At 42.0% G+C, this 14,765-nt stretch overlaps 1 non-coding gene across 1 annotated transcript; it reads left to right on the top strand.

Moving 5' to 3' along the window:
• Positions 1–1,728: 1,728 nt before the first annotated feature.
• LOC149001241 (small nucleolar RNA R71) lies at positions 1,729–1,835 on the top strand. Its single transcript, XR_016170889.1, has one exon. It is a non-coding gene; the product is annotated as a small nucleolar RNA R71 (small nucleolar RNA).
• Positions 1,836–14,765: the final 12,930 nt, after the last annotated feature.

The following is a 14,765-nucleotide window of genomic DNA, read 5'->3' as shown; positions in this document are numbered from 1 at the left end:
AATGGTCTTCCTAGAATTATTGGGATTTCATCTTTGATTGAAAATGATTTAGTATCTAGCACAATGAAATCAACTGGAAAAATAAATTCTCCCACTTTCAGTAAAACATCTTCAACCATCCCTTTGGGAATCTTAATTGACTTATCTGCCAACTGAAGAGTAGTTCTAGTTGCTTTTAATTCTCCCAACCCTAATTGCTTATAAACATGGTAAGGCAAAAGATTCACACTTGCACCAAGATCAAGTAAAGCATGTTCAATGTGTGTATTGTCTATGACACAAGCTATGGTGGGGCTCCCTGGATCCTTATACTTGGTTGCTACAGGTTGAGTAATTATGGAACTAATGTTACCTGCCAAGAATGCCTTTTTGGGAATGCTAGTGATTCTTTTATGAGTGCATAAATCTTTCAACACTTTTGCATAGGCGGGGATCTGAGATATGGCATCCAAAAGAGGGATATTCACTTCTATCTTTTTGGAGACATCAAAAATTTTCTCCATAGTTGCAGTCTTCTTCTTATTTACTAGACGACTAGGATAAGGAGCCTTAGGAACATAAGGACTCTCATTTGAAATTTGCTCTTTTCTCATAGTTTCGATAGTGGTTCACCAAACTTAGGTCTTTGCTAAAGCAACTGGCTCATCCTCAACTTCTATGGGTTTCTCAGACAAACCCTCATTAAGAGATACTTGAACATTCTCCTCATCACAGTGGTCACTAATCTCGCTCTTTTTATTAATATGTGACTCACCTGTTAAATACCCTTTCCCACTTCTTAATGCAGACACAGAATTAATTGAAGCTAAAGAAGAATGGGAGGATTCAACTTGGTTGACTTGATTTTGTGGTCTTTGTTGAATCTGAATCCTAGGATTTAACTCAGGTTGGCTAGGCATTTTACCTTTTTCTCGCTCAGATAAAGCACTTGCAAGAGTGAAAATTTGTTTTTCCATATTATGCATAGAAGTCATGAAGGTGCTGGAAAGTACTTCCGTATTCTTCTCTAAGGAAGAGAGACGAGAAAACTCTGGATTGTTACCTCTGTTGAAACCAGGTGATGATTGATTTTGTGCAATGTAAGGCATATGAGGCACGATAGGTGGATTGATAGGTCTAGCTAAATTGGCATTCTGGAAATTTGGGGCTTGAGGGAACTGGACATTTGGATAATGAGAAAATTAGGCATTTTGCTTTTGAGGGGCACCAAATTGATTTTGTGTGGGATAATTGTTTAATCCATTTTGGTTTTGCCCTTGAGACCATGAAAAGTTAGGATGATTCTTCCACCCAGGATTGTACGTGTTACTGTACGGGTTTGGAAACATCGCACTGACATTTTCATGTTGGCCTCCAGAATAGCTAGGGCATTCCTCAATTACATGTGTAGGAGATTGACACCATGCACACATAGAATTGTCAATAAAATGTGCTTGACTTGGTGATGGTGGTGCAACCTTAACTACCAAAGTCTCTAACTTTTTTAAAAGATTATCTATTTGTGCTTCCTTATGAACTTGGCTATCGACAAAATATCCCCTACTAATCCTTTCAGACTCTTGGGTTGACTCCCATTCTCTAGTTCTATCTGCTAGGTCTAAAAGAAATTCCCAAGCTTCGGAATCATTAGTGAATGATGTAAATCCTGTGGGGCACATTGATTCCAAAAGTTGCTTTGTTTGGTAATCGATACCCTCATAAATTATTTGGCATAAATGCCATAATTCTATACCATGATGAGGGCATTCTTGGAGAAGGCTTTGAAACCTCTCCATTACCTTAGCAAAAGACTCATTGGGTTTCTGACGAAATTGAAGAATATCATTTCTTATTTTGTTCGTCTTAGAGAAAGGAAAGAATTTCTTCAAGAATAGGACAGTAAATTGTTCCCATGTGATAATGCTATCCCTAATTAAGCTATAAAGCCACTTTTTTGCTTGGTCTTTTAATGCAAAGGTAATAAACCGTAGTCTTACGGCATCATCAGTAAGTTGTTGTACCTTCATAAGGACACAAACCTCCTCAAACTCCCTAAGGAACAAATATGCATCTTGATCAGGTAGCCCATGAAATTGGGGTAACATAGATAGATAATGAGATTTGAGTTCAAAATTATTACCCCTCACTTCAGGTAAACGTATACAGGAAGGTTGTGCAGATCGGGTTGGATAAAATCTATCCCTAAGACTCTTAGGTGGAGGTGGTGGAGGTAGACCTTCCATGGTCAAGTTAGACACTCGGACAATTCTATTTGTAGAATCACGAGTCCAGACACACATGCACTAACCACTTAATGCAATTAATGGCTCTTATGAAAGAATGAGAGTTTTTTTTAAATAAATAAAGTACTAAAGAATAAAAGAAAAGAAAATAACAAAAACGAAGGGAAAGTAATGAATTTCCCACCACAACGATTGAAACAATGATTCCAAAGCTGTAAGGTTGCCGTATAGCTGAGCGCTTATAGGTTTGACAGCAAGGGAATCCGTATAGTCTTCGGAGCCACCTACAATCGAATCCTGGGGATTCTGCAGTAGAGTGGGGACTACTATACGTTTTTGTTTCTACTCAAGTTAAGAGTAATATCTTTGAATTTTATTTTTTATTTTTAAATCACTTCGATTTACCTAAGAATTAGAAAAACAAAGTTGACTAATACCTCCCCGGCAACGGCGCCAAAAACTTGTTTATGAATTTTAAAAGTAACCGCAAGCGCACGGTATCGTGTAGCTAACGGGTCGATCTTAGGGAGATATGCCACTTAGAATTGAACTTCTTAATAGTAATGCGAGAGTGGAATGATTCAATTTTTGTTAACTAATTAACTAAACTAAACGATCCTAATCTTTATGTCTAATGCAATCGAATTGAAACGAAAAATAAATTAAACACAATCAATGCATAAATAAAAGACAGGAAAAAAAAATGCGAACAAAAATGCAAGCAATAAACAAAGCAATAAGCAAAGAAATAAATAAAAAATAAAAAGAAAAGGAAATAGCTAAAATGCAGATGCAACACCACCCGTCACCAGAAGCAGAGGCACGACTGTAGGCTTTCTCCGGTTATGTGGTCCGAGATAATGAATGAATAGGCAGAAAGTAAATAACAGAAAGTAAATAACAAAGCAATAAACAAAGCAATAAAAAGAAAAGGAAATAGCTAAAATGCAGATGCAACACCACCCTTCACCAGAAGCAGAGGCACGACTGTAGGCTTGCTCCGGTTATGTGGTCCGAGATGATGAATGAATAGGCAGAAAGTAAATAACATAAAATAAATAACAAAGCAATAAACAAAGCAATAAAAGGAAAATGAACCCTTAACCAAAGAGAGGCACGACTGTAGGCATCTCTGATCAAGGATCCAGGGGAAGGGAGAACAATAAATAATGCTGAAAGTAAATCCTAAATTAAGAATATGGAGGGGTAGATAGAAGCGGGAATGGAGGGAGGAGAGAAGATTAATAAAGAAGGTTACTTACTTGCAAATTGAACAAACGATTCGAACCTCAACCAACCCTAACAACCAGATCTAGATCTAGAATGATCTAAATCTGCAATTGCTAGACCCAGAGAAAAACGAATCTAAAAAAAAACCGAAACTTGAACTTGAAGAAGCTTGAACTTGAATTGCATTACATAAAAAGATTAAACCTAAACATTGAATCTAGAAATTTAAATCTCACTAATGCAAGCAAAGAAACTAGAGAAAATCTAAATAAACTGAAGAGAGAAGAAAGAATGCTTCTACTAAGCTCTAGAACATGTTCTCCTTTGATGGAATATGATCTCCTTTTATAGAGTTTACATGAGATATTAAGCACGGCTGAATTTGAATAAAACTCAGGGTTTCTATCTGACTCAGCCAATTAGGGTTTTGACGTAGTAATCGCGCCAACTTAGAGAGATCAGATGCATAATTCCACCGTTGGATTTGAGGTTTAAGTAGTCATGAAGCTCTCCTCCAAAAATCAGCACGATCGGACATCGGATGACCGTTTGATGAAGGGTATGATCGAAACTGGACAGAGGCATTCAAAAACGGGATTTTTCCTCTTTTTCTTTCTGAATATAATTCTTTTTACTCTTTTTTCTTTCTTTACTTAAATCCAAGATAGGAAATAAGATATTGAGGTATGCAAGGACTCTTTTCCATTTGGACTCTCAATAATATCTCTGTAGATATGATTTAAAATCTCAGCCGTAGATCAGATTTGCATTCTTTATCTCTTCAATATTTCGGAGTTGGCCCATAATCACACATCTCTAGCCCATCATGCTTCAGATCGGACCCATTTTCGCATTTGAGAATTTGGATGAACTTCTTGACGTGTAAAATAGCATGATTCAAGCCCAAAACTCCAAATATTTGCTTAAATCTTGAAAAATCTTAAAATCTGCAAAAACAACATAAAACCCAAGGTAACTCCACTCTAAGTGTATAAAATGCATGCTTTATGCCCTAAGATTTCACACATAAATGTGCTCATCATGACTTCCATTAGGTAGCAATCCTAAATGGTTGTTCTAGCCTAGTGATGCGTCCAAAATCTGCTCAGCCCTTAGATCTCCTCTCGATGACCTGCAAAACGAAAGCGTCAGATATGGCCCGACAGCGGGGGTCGGGAGTCCACCTCCGAAGGTTAAGCCAGTTGATGAACTTAATCACAAACGGCTCTGCTAGAAGCACAGAGCTAAGGAATAATGAACTGGGAAGGGTGATCTAGATCGTAAGCCTCTGACAGTTTACGTCTATCAGTCTGTATCTGAATCTGAGTCTGAGTCTACCTTGTATGGCAGTGAGGTTTATATAGAGTGTACCTTCGAATCTCCTTCGTTGGATGCACTTGAGCCTTCTTCGGGTAGTCGTTGGATCTTAACAGTTAGATCCGTTGAGCAATAGACTTCTACTAGTTTGGACTAGTAGAGGACTCCTGAGATAACCTTTAGGTTATGCGATGATTATCCCTTCGATAATGATTAGCCGCAGCCGTCAATTTGAATCTGCCATCATTAGGGTAATTAACCTAATCCATAAGTAGGATTAGGGCGTGCTTGTAGCTGAATAAGCTTTCTTCCTCAGCAAGCCATCTTCTGGATCCGGTTCGCTCTGGAGCGAGTCGGTTCCCTCTGACTTGACTGGGGTCGAGGGTCGAACCAGGTATGAACCCGGTCCGATCATAATTTCTCCATATCACGAGCCCCCCAGACCAAGCGTTCGGTCCATCTCGAGGGCTTGGTTTTTAACTGGGTTCTTTGTCAGGCGATAGTCTCTGTGTGTTCCATTAAATGTCATATCACATTTAATGCGGTGGTCACTTTTCCTCGAGCGTTGTGTGGGTAAGGCCACGTGTTTCCTTGCAGTCGATCTGTCGTGGCTCACGTAATCCAAGCGACAGTTTCCGAACGCCTGTTTCGGATTCGTGAGTTCAAACTTTCAAAACGTCTTCTATTCTCGATTGTTGATTTTGAATCAATCTCGATCGTTCAGATTCCCGAACACTCGTGCGGGTGTTTTAAAAGCGGTTCGTTGTCTTCGTAGGTTTCATTCTTCCTGTCTGGAATTTGAACCTTTGTCGCCTGCTTCGCGCCTTCCTGATCTCAAGCTCTTGCCTCACTGAATCAGTAAGTTTACTGGTCTTTTTCTTTTTGTAGTTTTACTGAAACAAGTAATGGCGGATAATAGGGCTTCTCTGGTACCCAGTTCTAGTAATAGTAGTGATAATGAAGCTTTTGCTTCTCCTCCCTTCGAACAGTCGGATAGTGATAACAAAACCCTAACCGTCCTCTGGCGTGAGTTTGCTGAAGTTTCTCAAAAAGGTTTAGAGAGAAAAACCGAAACTCCTTCTGTCCTCCTCGAGTCTGGACCTTCCAAGACTTCTAGGGTAACTGCCGAGTCTTCTAGGCAGCTTCAAACTTCCAGGTCCAATAGCGGACGTGGCTCTGTTCCCTCCATTTACAAGGAGGAAACCCTTCTTTCAGCCATCCAAGATTTTGATTTTCCTTCCTCCTATCAGGTTAGGGCTCCCCATCCTGATGAGAGGGTTGATTCAACCCTTTCGGGGGAATTTTCTCTGTACATAGATGCATTGGAAAGCGGGGTTCGCTTTCCCTTTTTTGATCCTTTGTTTTCCGCAGTTCTGAATCATAGGGACATTTGTCCCGGAATGCTCCTTCCCAATAGCTGGCGTCTCATTGTCGGCTTCTTGGGTTTATGTTTTGAACTTGGCATTACGCCATCTCTTTCTCTCTTTGTACATTTTCATGTTCTTTCTATCTCCCATCCTCCCGGATGGGTTTTTCTGTCCAAACGCAATAAGGCAGAACTTGATTGGAGGGGCAGCATCCTTGCCAAAGGAACTTGCCCTTCTAACCACAAAAGATGGCGCGAACGATACTTTTTCTGTCGAGCGCCTCCATCGGATCTTAACTTCCCGACCGCCTGGAGGCGGTGTACTTCTTCTTCCGAGAATAATCGAGGCCTTCCCTTATCCGAAGAAGACGAGGTGGCCGTCAGAAAGATCAAATCCATTCCATGGTATCAAGAGATACATGGATTTGAGGTGGAGTATAACTCCATTCTTCAGTACTGGGGCTTGACTCATTGTGATTTCTGACCATCATCCTTTAATTTTACTGAAGTGATATGTCTTTAATTCTGACTTTTGCTCTTCTTTGCAGTGCCTCAAAGAATGAACCTCGAGAACCTGCGAGTGAAGGCTGCTAGGGCCGTTGTGACAGCTGAGCAACGATCACCCAGAGCCTTGACCGCTGATCAAGAGGCTTCAGTTCCCTCTCCCGACCCCTCTTATAGGGGTATCAGGAATATCAGGCCCGTGGCTGATGCTTCGGGTAAAGGGAAGAAGCCAATGGTGGAGAGGTCTAATGTTTCCTCCTCCGCCAGAACCAAAAGGAGGCATGATACAATTGATGCTTCCTCCCATAAAAAATCCAAAACTTCAGCAGATTGTGAGGAGGTCTTCACCCCCCAGTGGACCTTGAAGTTGACAGATAGGGTGACTCGGGACCCTGAGAAAGTTGCAGAGTGGAGCTCCCTCAGTCTTGTTCCTTCTAATCACCAGGAATTTGAAAACCTGGATGACGTTGCCCTTGTTAGTCAATCCACAAGGTACCGGTCTTCTTGCTTACTTATTTTTTCATAATTTATTATGACTTCTTCTGATATTTTCCGCCTTAGCAGGAATGCTGTGTTGAGATTCTATCAACACATGGAAGCATTGAGCCGGGTTGGCCGCAACAGCTCTTTGCTGCAAACCTGTGAAGAGAATTTGGCCAAGGCCAATTACGAGATAGACCGGCTGCTGCAGTGCTTGAGGAGCTGCAGAGAAAGCATGAGGAAGAAGTGATCTCCCTCAAGGAGGCCCTTGATGCTTCGAAGGCTCGTGTCGCTGCTGCCGAGTGCGAGGCCAGGAAGCAAAAAGAAGCTGCCACGTTGTTCGGTGATAGGCTTGAAATTAAATGTATGGAGAACGAAGAATATCTGAAGTGGACGGTCCCTAGCAAGCCCGAGCATATCAAGCCAGAGCTTCGGAAGGAGTGTGTTAGGAAATACCTGAACAGCGTACCTTCCTCCGAGCTGCTAGGTGCCTACAACATTCAAGCTTATCGATTGGGGCAGAATAACGTTTGGGAGCGAATTCTCGCATCAATCCCTTCCTTCGATACTGCTCCCTTTCGTGAGGTGTGCCAGAAAGAGGTCTTCGGGAAATTAGGCATGGATCTTTCAGACTGGGCTTGGGAAGAAAATGATCCTTTTCCAGCTGACCCACAATATGAGGCATATCTGGCTGACGAGCTGGCGCTTCTAGAGGAGAAGTCACAAGCCGAGTCACAAGCTGCTGCTAAAGAGGACTCTGACAATGTCATTCTTGAGGAAGGCTCTTCTCAGGATCCTGAGAAAAGTCCTCCCGACCAGGGTCCCTCGGGCAACAATGAAGAAGAGGCTTAGGGAATTATCTCTTTTTTTTTTTGTTTGTAAAGATTGACCTCCTTGCTAATGAATAGACACTTCTTTTTCATGTTGGCCTTTCCATTTCCCTGTCTCCTGCTGAAATCTTGTCTTGAATATCAAAATATAAATGATAAAACTTATCACTTAACTTCACATTCTTCGACGAATAATAATCTTGTAGAGATATTATGAAGATGCGTTTTGGAAAGATGCATTAATCTTCCCCACTACTTCATTTACTGCAAAGTCCACACGTTTCCCTTCTCGTATCTGCGAAGTCCAAACGTTTTCTTGCTTTGGTATACCATTCACTGTTTCCAATGAATCGGAAATACACCCATTATTATATGGCGGTGCGACGATTGGAGGTATCTCTGCATCGGGTGCTCGCCTCCACATGTTTCCATGTGGCATCCCTCCGACCATTGATCTCGCTTTCTGCGGATTTCGAAGCGTCATTTCGATCTGGGCCATTGGTTGTCCTTAGCTTTCAACCGTCGTCTTAATACCTGAGGCTATTTAAAGCCTTCGTGGGTACTTTCCATCTATCCTGCTATCTGCAAGTTAGATTTGCTAAAGTGCTGAAGCGACATTCCGTCCTTCGCTTTGCTTCCGTATTCCTCGTACTCCAACAATAGCTCTATCAAATTCTGAACAAGTGAGTTTTTTTTTTGATTACTCATCTCTTTCCCCACTTCCCCCTGAGTAAACTGCACAGTAGTAGTACTTGGGGTTTAGTTAATCGGGTTTTTCATAAGTGATAGAGAACTAGGGTTTTCCCTCTTTTTTGTCGTCGTTGGATATCTGTACTGATGCGGCTTTTCTGTTTATATAGTGGCTCCCAAGATCAACCCGAACTTTATCAGAGCGAAATCTTGTAAGAAAATCGCTCCGTCGGCGGTGGTTGGGGCCAGTGAGGTGGTTTCAGCTAGTGAATCCTCCAAGCGTCAGGCGACTGCTGTTGGTGAATCTTCGAGTCAGATTCCCACAGTTTCTATTGATGCCGTCCCTGCACCTCTTTTGCCCGAAGTGATCGCTCGTCTTTCCCAGAAAGATCTTGATCACTCCATTGTTGATGGCGCTGCTGACGTCCCGGCTGCAGAGACCGTTGGCGCACCCCCGAAGGATACTCTTCGGGCATCTGAGGCAACTATGTTGGCATCTGATGAAGGTGTGGTCCCAGCAGGTGCTGCTCCTATTTCCAATTCTAGTGCTTGTTTGGCATCTTCCTCCTCTCCTTTGGAGTTGGAGGATTTTGCCACTAGGAAGCGCCGTCGGGTGACAAGTGATGCAGCTCATCCTTCTCTTGATGTAGCTCATCCTTCTCATCCTTCGCCTGAATTAGTGTCAAACGAGTTTGATAGAGCGTTGGAATGGTGTACTGCTGCTCGAATGACTTCTGAGAGCGCAGTTCTTTCCAAACTTTCAGATGAAGTCTTTACGAAGTCACTGGTGATGTAAGTCTTTCTTCATTATCTTTTGATTCTGAAAAATTACTCTTCTGCTCCTTTTTAACTCGGAAGTTGTTTGCAGGAGTCTTACTGGTAACTTCCACAACCAAGTGGAAGCAGCCTCTTGGCTCAATAGGTTGAGCAATGAAGTTTCCGAGGCTTCGGGAAATCTCCGAAGCTAAAGATCTTGAGATTGCTCGCCTTAGGAAACTAGCTTGGGAGGTTGCAGGAGAAAAGAATTCGATGATCGATCGTCTTCAGTCGGACTTGGATGATGCCAGGGAGAAGATCCGGCAACTGGAACGAGGAGTTGGAAAGTCAGAAGCCAAAGGATCTGAAACGTTACCCCAAAGGCAAGCTGTCGTTCCTTTGCCCGAATCCCTTCCAACTGATGTTCGCAGAGCCTGCGTCTTCAAGTATTTACACAGTAAGCCCTTTGTTGATATGCTAAATGCTTATAACTTGCAGGCATACCGGGATGGTGAGAACGAAGTATGGGAATCAATATTAAGGAAGGATCCTCATTTTGATATGACTCCCTACAGTGCTGTTTGCCATCCTGAAGTGCTTACCAACCTGGGACTTCCTCCTCCCGACTGGACCAAAGATAAGATTGATCTTCCGCCTTCTGATCCAGATATTATGCATTATCTGGAAGACTCTCCTGTTTACTCTCCCTTGGAAGGGTTCAATTATGACGAGCTCGCCTTGAATGCAAGTTTCGTCATGGACCATACTTCTCCTAGACAAGCTGGACAAAGAGTATGAAATTGCGGAGGATCTTATGCATACCGAGATATTTTTTGTAATCCTCATTTCTCCTCTTCTTTTCCTTGAATCCACACCAACGGTTCACTCATATGTTTGTTCTAGCAAAGTTGTGCCGATCTTGTATGACTTCTTAATGATCACCGATGATGACTTTCTTTTTTGACCGAAGATTGTATCCAGCTCTTGTAATCTTATGTTTGATGTTGAGTTCGGCCTCTTCTGGTCTTTTGAAGAAATAAGAAATTAACTTCATCTTGAACTTTGCTAGCCACTTGAATCGTTGTTGCATTAGGTCTTAGTTGTTTGAAACAATGCCTTTACTTAAAGATTTCCGGAGAAATACAATAAGCCTGAGAAGGAACTCACTCGGGTTTTAAACCGATGCCTTTACTTAAGGATTTCTGGAGAAATACAATAAGCCTGAGAAGGAACTCACTCGGGTTTTAAACCGATGCCTTTACTTAAGGATTTCCGGAGAAATACAATAAGTCTGAGAAGGAACTCACTCGGGTTTTAAACCGATGCCTTTACTTAAGGATAATTCGAAAATTCAATAAGTCTTGAAGGAACTTACTCGGGTTTCAAACCGACGCCTTGCAAAAGGAACTCACTTGGATTTTCATCCGATGCCTCGACTTAAGAAATTCCGAAAAAATTCCATTAGTGTTGAAGGACCCACACGGATTTTCATCCAATGCCTTATAGTTGGATCTTGTTCTTGAATGTGGTGTATGATGCCCTCCAATCAAAAGATAATTTGTTGAAAGCCAAAAATTGCATTGATTGAGTTGAAAATGATTACATCGCGAACAAAAATTGAAATCATCATCAAGGATAAAACTTTTTGAGATGCTTGGCATTCCACGAACGACCCAACTCTTTATGGGTGTTGATGTTCTTCAGCCTGTAGGCTCCTGAACCAACTGGTTTTACAACCATATAAGGTCCTTCCCAGGAAGGGTCCAGTTTTCTTTGGTGACGTGGGTCAGAAGCTAAGGTGTTTCTCAACACCAAATCTCCGGCTAAGTACCGACGATTCTTCACTCGAGTATTATATGAGACGCTATCCTTCTTTGATAATGTTGAGTTCGTGCTATTGCTTTTGCCCAAACTTCGTCCAACAGATCAAGACTATCAAGCAGTCCTTGCTCATTTGCTTTTTCCTCGAACTCTCGATCCCGTAATGACCCTGCCATTATCTCCACTGGTGCTAATGCTTCGGATCCATATGCCAACCTGAATGGAGTTTCTCCTGTGGGTGTTCGAACCGTAGTTCTATAGGCCCACAATACATTATGAAGTTCTTCGACCCAAGAAGCCTTGTCAGCTTTGAGTCTTCTTTTTATTCCTTCCAGTAGCGTTCGGTTAGTAACCTCTACCTGTCCATTGCTCTGGGGGTATGCCACTGAGGACATACGATGCTCGATCATATATGTTCCGCAAAATTGCTCAAATTGCGGACAGTCGAACTGAGTACCATGGTCAGTGACGATAATCTTTGGAATCCCAAAGCGATATATGATTGACTCAAGCATGAATTTCTCCACTTTTTTCTCAGTAATTGCTGCCAGTGCACTGGCTTCAAACCATTTGTGAAGTAATCAATTGCTACTATCAGATATTCCCGTCCGCCTGACGCTTTGGTGAATTTGCCCATAATATCAATTCCCCACATGGCAAAGGGAATTGGATCTAGAATTGAAGTCATGATTTCAGCCGGGCGCTTTGATACTGTAGCATGAATTTGACAGTTACCACACCGACGAACATATTCCTTAGCAACCTCTTGGATCTTAAGGCCAATATAACCCAAGTCTCAGAATTTTGTGGGCCAGGGCTCATCCACCCATGTGAGCTCCACAAATTCCTTCATGAACCTCAGCCAAAGCTGATTTTGCTCCTTCGGGGCCTATACATCTCATAAGGGGTCCAGAATAAGAACTTTTGTATAGCCTCCCATTCTGAATGACAAATCTCACTGATCGTATCTTGATCAACCTTGCCTCTTTCGGATCCTTAGGTAATTTGTCATCTCTCAGATACTCGATTATCGGATCCATCCAGCAACGCTCTGCTTCAATATAAGAAATTTCTTTCTTATGATAACTTGGAAAAGTTATTTCTTCAATATAGACCGAAGGGTCTAGATTCTTTTCTTTGGCATTGGCTAGTCGGGATAGCTCATCTGCCACTGAATTTTCATTCCTCGAAATCTGAGATATCTTCAAATTCCGAAATTGGTTTTGAAATGCCTGCACTATGTCTTGATATTTCTGCAAGCGTGGTTCTTTAATACCATACTCCCCCTGGACTTGGTTGACTATAAGTTGAGAGTCACTATAAATAGTAACATCTGCAATAGACAATGCTTTTGACAACCGAAGTCCAGCTATCAGAGCCTTATATTCTGATTCGTTATTACTTGCTTCAAATGCAAATCTCAAAGCATATCGAATAATAAATCCCGCTGGACTTTTTAATAGAATTCCAGCTCCTGCTCCATCTTTATTACTCGAACCATCCACATATACCTCCCAAGTGGTTGGTATAATGGGATCCTCGATGGTGGATTCCACCGGTGCAGTAGTTTCTACTACAAAATCGGCTAGCGCCTGAGCCTTGATTGCGGTTCTGGGCTTAAAGCTCACTTGGAACTCGCTGAGTTTGACCGACCAGGACACCATCCTTCCAGATAAATCAGGTTTATTAAGAACTTTACTAAGAGGAAAAGTTGTAAATACCTCAATTGGATGAGCTCGAAAGTATGGCCTTAGCTTCTGGCGGCCATCATGAGAGCCAGAGCCTGCTTCTCAATCTGCGAATATCTTTTCTCCACATCTAGCAACACGTGGCTCACATAGTAAATCGGCCACTGTTTTTTATCTTTCTCACGAACAAGTACTGCACTAACCGCTGAAAGGGACGTTGCTAGATATAGCTGTAATATTTCCCCCTTCTCTGGTTTGGACAAGATTGGTGGTTGTCCGAGTGCTTCTTTTAACTCCTCGAAAGCTTTCTGGCATTCTTCGGTCCATTTTGCTTCCTTGCTGCCACTCAAATCTTTGAGTGCCTTGAAGAAAGGCAAACACTTTTCTCCAGACTTGGAGATGAATCGATTCAAAGTAGCAACTATCCCTGTTAAACACTGCACATCACGAACAGTTTTGGGAGCCTCCATATCAACCAGAGCTTGTATTTTGGCAGGATTAGCCTCAATTCCTCTCTGTGACACCATGAAGCCCAAAAATTTTCCTGAAGAAACTCCAAAAGCTCACTTTTCTGGATTCAGCTTCATTTGATACTTTCGCAGTACTGAGAATACCTCAGTCAAATCTGCAATATGATTTGCTTTTGTAAAGCTCTTTACAAGCATGTTGTCAACATAAGCTTCAACATTCTTCCCTATCAAATCTTTGAAAATCTTGTTGACGGCCCTCTGATATGTAGCTCCTGCATTTTTCAGGCCAAAAGGCATGACCTTATAATAATAGCTTTCACGATCAGTCATGAAAGCTGTAAACTTCTCATCCTCCTTATTCATAAGGATCTGATTATACCCTGAGTAGGCATCCATGAAACTTAGAGTTTCATATCCAGCAGTTGCATGTATCAAGAGGTCAATCCGAGGCAACGGATAGCAATCTTTAGGGCAAGCCTTGTTAAGATCTGTGTAGTCTGTACACATCCTCCACTTCCCATTTGCCTTTTTTACCATTACCACGTTGGCCAACCAAGTCGGGCATTCAATTGGTTCTATGAAACCAGAATTCTTGAGTTTTTCAACTTCGCCACGAACGGCTTCATACTTTTCAATGGAGAAATTTCTCCTTTTTTGTATCACTGGTTTCACTTTTGGATTTATCCAGAGTTTATGCTCTGTGACAACCCCATCGATTCCTGGCATGTCTTCAGCAGACCATGCAAATACGTCTTTATTCTGTTGAAGAAATAACTTCAACTCATCTTTGAATTCCTCCAGGTGTTCAGACCCGATATAAGTGATCTTTTTCTCATCCTCGGTACACAACTGGATTTGTTCCAGCTTCTCCACTAGTTCGGGTCTTTGCATCTCTATTTCTTCCCGATCGTCTCGAACTTTTATAGGTAGGGCAGTCACCTTCCTCGTGCCCTCCTTGTCTTTTAAATAGGCAACGTAACATTGCCAAGAGATCCTCTGGTCAGAGGAGACTTGACCAATTCCCATATCAGTCGGGAATTTTATCTTCAGGTGTTTTGTCGAAACAATAGCACCTATCTTGGATAAAGATGGTCGCCCGAGGATAACATTATAAGCTGGCAGTTCCCGAACCACCAAAAAATTGATTCGGACAATTGTTTTCTTAGGAAAACTTCCAATAGATAAGTCCAACTTGACAGATCCTTCCGCCACTGCCGATGACCCTGCAAAACCATATAGATGTGTGGATGAAGGCTCCATCAGATCCTCATCCACCTTCAACTTTTGATACACTTCATAAGAAATTAGGTTAGCTGCAGACCCTGTATCAACCAAAACTCTATGCACTTCTCGACGTGCAATTTCTACCTTGATGACTATGGCATCATCAT

The sequence above is a fragment of the Hakea prostrata genome, chromosome 11, assembly GCF_041222555.1.
Source record: "Hakea prostrata isolate BN-2017 chromosome 11, UWA_Hpros_2, whole genome shotgun sequence".
NCBI lineage: Eukaryota > Viridiplantae > Streptophyta > Magnoliopsida > Proteales > Proteaceae > Hakea > Hakea prostrata.
This window is presented reverse-complemented; position numbering and strand designations above follow the sequence as displayed.